The sequence below is a fragment of the Odontesthes bonariensis genome, unplaced genomic scaffold (assembly GCF_027942865.1).
Source record: "Odontesthes bonariensis isolate fOdoBon6 unplaced genomic scaffold, fOdoBon6.hap1 scaffold_191, whole genome shotgun sequence".
NCBI lineage: Eukaryota > Metazoa > Chordata > Actinopteri > Atheriniformes > Atherinopsidae > Odontesthes > Odontesthes bonariensis.
In genome coordinates this window covers 1937-7500 of record NW_027457404.1, presented here as the reverse complement: position 1 = coordinate 7500, position 5564 = coordinate 1937, and positions in this window count along the sequence as shown.

Below are 5564 nucleotides of genomic sequence, written 5' to 3'. Positions count from 1 at the left end.
CTCGACTCATGCCTCTGCCAAAGTCGGCCTCCCATCTTCCAGGAACCAGCCTGGAGCTTCCAGCGGTCAGCCGCGCCTTGAATCCGCTCTCCAGCACCTATCTCGGACACACTCTCCTCCAGGCCGGCCTCACATCTTCAAAGAACCAGCCTGGAGCTTCCAGCGGTCAGCCGCACCTTGAATCCGCTCTCCAGCACCTTCCTCGGACTCATCTCCTCCAGGCCGGCCTCACATCTTCAAGAACCAGCCTGGAGCTCCCAGCGACAGCCGAGCCTTGAATCCGCTCTCCAGCACCTTCCTCGGACTCATGCTCTGCCAAAGTCGGCCTCCCATCTTCCAGGAACCAGCCTGGAGCTTCCAGCGGTCAGCCGCGCCTTGAATCCGCTCTCCAGCACCTTCCTCGGACTCATGCTCTGCCAAAGTCGGCCTCCCATCTTCCAGGAACCAGCCTGGAGCTTCCAGCGGTCAGCCGCGCCTTGAATCCGCTCTCCAGCACCTATCTCGGACACACTCTCCTCCAAGGCCGGCCTCACATCTTCAAAGAACCAGCCTGGAGCTCCTAGCGGACAGCGAGCCTTGAATCCGCTCTCCAGCACCTTCCTCGGACTCATGCTCTGCCAAAGTCGGCCTCCCATCTTCCAGGAACCAGCCTGGAGCTTCCAGCCGGTCAGCCGCGCCTTGAATCCGCTCTCCAGCACCTTTCCTCGGACTCATGCTCTGCAAAGTCGGCCTCCCATCTTCAGGAACCAGCCTGGAGCTTCCAGCGGTCAGCCGCGCCTTGAATCCGCTCTCCAGCACCTTCCTCGGACTCATGCTCTGCCAAAGTCGGCCTCCCATCTTCCAGGAACCAGCCTGGAGCTTCCAGCGGTCAGCCGCGCCTTGAATCCGCTCTCCAGCACCTTCCTCGGACTATCCAGCACCTTCCTCGGACTCATGCTCTGCCAACGTCGGCCTCCCGTCTTCCAGGAACCAGCCTGGAGCTTCTAGCGGTCAGCCGCACCTTGAATCCGCTCTCCAGCACCTTCCTCGGACTCATGCTCTGCCAAAGTCGCCTCACATCTTCCAGGAACCAGCCTGGAGCTTCCAGCGGTCAGCCGCACCTTGAATCCGCTCTCCAGCACCTTCCTCGGACACATTCTCCTCCAGGCCGGCCTCACATCTTCAAAGAACCAGCCTGGAGCCTTTAGCGGTCAGCCGCGCCTTGAATCCGCTCTCCAGCACCTTCCTCGGACTCATGCTCTGCCAAAGTCGGCCTCACATCTTCCAGGAACCAGCCTGGAGCTTCCAGCGGTCAGCCGCACCTTGAATCCGCTCTCAAGCACCTTCCTCGGACACATTCTCCTCCAGGCCGGCCTCCCGTCTTCCAGGAACCAGCCTGGAGCCTTTAGCGGTCAGCCGCGCCTTGAATCCGCTCTCAAGCACCTTCCTCGGACTCATGCTCTGCCGAAGTCGGCCTCACATCTTCCAGGAACCAGCCTGGAGCTTCTAGCGGTCAGCCGCACCTTGAATCCGCTCTCAAGCACCTTCCTCGGACTCATGCTCTGCCAAAGTCGGCCTCACATCTTCAGGAACCGGCCTGGAGCTTCCAGCGGTCAGCCGCGCCTTGAATCCGCTCTCCAGCACCTTCCTCGGACTCATGCTCTGCCAAAGTCGGCCTCCCATCTTCCAGGAACCGGCCTGGAGCTTCTAGCGGTCAGCCGCGCCTTGAATCCGCTCTCCTGCACCCATCCTCGGACACACGTTCTTGCCTTTGGACCCCTCCTCCAGGAGCCAGGCTGGAGCTTTTGCCCCCTTCCTCCATCATTTCAGGCCGTGAAAGTGTCATCTTTCGGATTATCAATTCACCGTCCCAGTCTGGTACTCAGATATTTTTCCGAAAACTGGTTTCTGAAATCGTGCAGATGGTGTTTTCGTCGTCTGCTAATAACCTCGTCGTGTGGGAGAATAGGGGCGGGCCTTGGGCTGACTCGGCCCATCGTCCCCTTTTCCCGTTGTCTGACAGAAATTTTTTCAAACTTTATCACCCCTGGTACTATAAACTTTTTCACCTCTGGTACTATGTGGCACTTAGAAAATTTTCTCAACCGGGATTCTCACCCCTGGTACTTTTTGGCACTTAGAAAATATTTCTCCAACCGGGCTTCATGCCCCTGGTACTTTTTGACACTTTGACGTTTTTCTGAACCGGGCTTCATGCCCCTGGTACTTTTTGACACTTTGACGTTTTTCTGAACCGGGCTTCATGCCCCTGGTACTTTTTGACACTTTGACGTTTTTCTGAACCGGGCTTCATGCCCCTGGTACTTTTTGACACTTTGACGTTTTCTGAACGGGCTTCATGCCCCTGGTACTTTTTGACACTTTGACGTTTTTCTGAACCGGGCTTCATGCCCCTGGTACTTTTTGACACTTTGGCGTTTTTCTGAACCGGGATAAAGGTCATTTAAAGAGGTGTGTGCATGGTTCCTACTTATAATGGATATATGAAGGACTAAGGAGTCTGAACTTGTTCTGGCCCAAGGAAATCACTTTTTAACAAAAATCCGTATTTGGTCTTAACTCGGGAAAAGAAGGCGATTCCTGTGTTTTGATCTCAAAAGAGGCCCTTTATCCGGGTTTGTGCAGGTTTATGCATGGAACTTACTTAGAATGGATATATCTCTATGTATATATGAAGGACTAAGGAGTCTGAACTTGTCTGGCCCAAGAAATCATTTTTTAACAAAAATCCGTATTTCGTCTTAACTCGGGAAAAGAAGGCGATTCCTGTGTTTTGATCCCAAAAGAGGCCATTTATCCGGGTTTGTGCAGGTTTATGCATGGAACTTACTTAGAATGATATATCTCTATGTATATATGAAGGACTAAGGAGTCTGAACTTGTTCTGGCCCAAGGAAATCATTTTTTAACAAAAATCCGTATTTCGTCTTAACTCGGGAAAAGAAGGCGATTCCTGTGTTTTGATCCCAAAAGAGGCCATTATCCGGGTTTGTGCAGGTTTATGCAAGCAACCTACTTAGAATGGATATATATGTATGTATATATGAAGGACTAAGGAGTCTGAACTTGTTCTGGCCCAAGGAAATCACTTTTTAACAAAAATCCGTATTTCGTCTTAACTCGGGAAAAGAAGGCGATTCCTGTGTTTTGATCCCAAAAGAGGCCATTTATCCGGGTTTGTGCAGGTTTATGCATGGAACTTACTTAGAATGGATATATCTCTATGTATATATGAAGGACTAAGGAGTCTGAACTTGTTCTGGCCCAAGGAAATCATTTTTTAACAAAATCCGTATTTCGTCTTAACTCGGGAAAAGAAGGCGATTCCTGTGTTTTGATCCCAAAAGAGGCCATTTATCCGGGTTTGTGCAGGTTTATGCAAGCAACCTACTTAGAATGGATATATATGTATGTATATATGAAGGACTAAGGAGTCTGAACTTGTTCTGGCCCAAGGAAATCACTTTTTAACAAAAATCCGTATTTCGTCTTAACTCGGGAAAAGAAGGCGATTCCTGTGTTTTGATCCCAAAAGAGGCCATTTATCCGGGTTTGTGCAGGTTTATGCATGGAACTTACTTAGAATGGATATATCTCTATGTATATATGAAGGACTAAGGAGTCTGAACTTGTTCTGGCCCAAGGAAATCATTTTTTAACAAAAATCCGTATTTCGTCTTAACTCGGGAAAAGAAGGCGATTCCTGTGTTTTGATCCCAAAAGAGGCCATTTATCCGGGTTTGTGCAGGTTTATGCAAGCAACTTACTTAGAATGGATATATATGTATGTATATATGAAGGACTAAGGAGTCTGAACTTGTTCTGGCCCAAGGAAATCACTTTTTAACAAAAATCCGTATTTCGTCTTAACTCGGGAAAGAAGGCGATTCCTGTGTTTTGATCCCAAAAGAGGCCATTTATCGGGTTTGTGCAGGTTTATGCATGGAACTTACTTAGAATGGATATATCTCTATGTATATATGAAGGACTAAGGAGTCTGAACTTGTTCTGGCCCAAGGAAATCATTTTTTAACAAAAATCCGTATTTCGTCTTAACTCGGGAAAAGAAGGCGATTCCTGTGTTTTGATCCCAAAAGAGGCCATTTATCCGGGTTTGTGCAGGTTTATGCAAGCAACCTACTTAGAATGGATATATATGTATGTATATATGAAGGACTAAGGAGTCTGAACTTGTCTGGCCCAAGGAAATCACTTTTTAACAAAAATCCGTATTTCGTCTTAACTCGGGAAAAGAAGGCGATTCCTGTGTTTCTTTCAGAAAAGGTCCTTTTTCTGAACTGGGATTCATGCCCAACATCCAGGCTCTCGTGCCCTGCCCACAGACACAAATCCAGGCCGAGTTTCAGCACCTCTGCATGGACAGCATTCAATGGCTGCTTTCCTCTCCCAACAGCCAGTCTCTCATGCCCTGCCCACAGACACACATCCAGGCCGAGTTTCAGCACCTCTCCTCGGTCCAGTATTCATGGCTGCCGTCCTCTCCCAACAGCCAGTCTCTCATGCCCGGCCCAGAGACACACATCAGGCCGAGTTTCAGCACCTCTCTTCGGTCAGGCAATCATCCCTGCTCCCCTCTCATAACGTCAGGCACTCATGCCCTGCGCACAGACAAACAGAACCCAGCCGAGTTTCAGCACCTCTGCTCGGACAGCATTCACGGCTTTTGTCCTCTCACAGCATCCAGTCTCTCATGCCCTGCGCAATGACACACATCCAGGCCTAGTTTCAGCACCTCTCCTCGGTCAGGAATTCATCCCTGCTCCCCTCTCAGAACATCCAGGCACTCATGCCCTGTGCAATGACACATCCAGGCCGAGTTTCAGCACCTCTCCTCGGTCAGAATCATCCCTGCTCCCCTCTCATAACGTCCAGTCACAGACACAGATCCAGGCCGAGTTTCAGCACCTCTCCTCGGTCCAGCATTCATCCCTGCTCCCCTCTCAGAACATCCAGGCACTCATGCCCTGTGCAATGACACATCCAGGCCGAGTTTCAGCACCTCTCTCGGTCAGGAATTCATCCCTGCTCCCCTCTCATAACGTCCAGTCACAGACACAGATCCAGGCCGAGTTTCAGCACCTCTCCTCGGTCCAGCATGCATCCCTGCTCCACTCTCATAGCATCCAGGCACTCATGCCCTGCGCACAGACACACATCCTGGCCGAGTTTCAGCACCTCTCCTCGGTCCAGCATTCATCCCTGCTCCACTCTCATAGCATCCAGGCACTCATGCCCTGCGCACAGACACACATCCAGCCGAGTTTCAGCACCTCTGCTCGGTCAGCATTCATCCCTGCTCACTCTCATAGCATCCAGGCACTCATGCCCTGCGCACAGACACACATCCTGGCCGAGTTTCAGCACTCTCCTCGGTCCAGCATTCATCCCTGCTCCACTCTCATAGCATCCAGGCACTCATGCCCTGCGCACAGACACACATCCAGGCCGAGTTTCAGCACCTCTGCTCGGTCCAGCATTCATCCCTGCTCCACTCTCATAGCATCCAGGCATCATGCCCTGCGCAATGACACATCCAGGCCGAG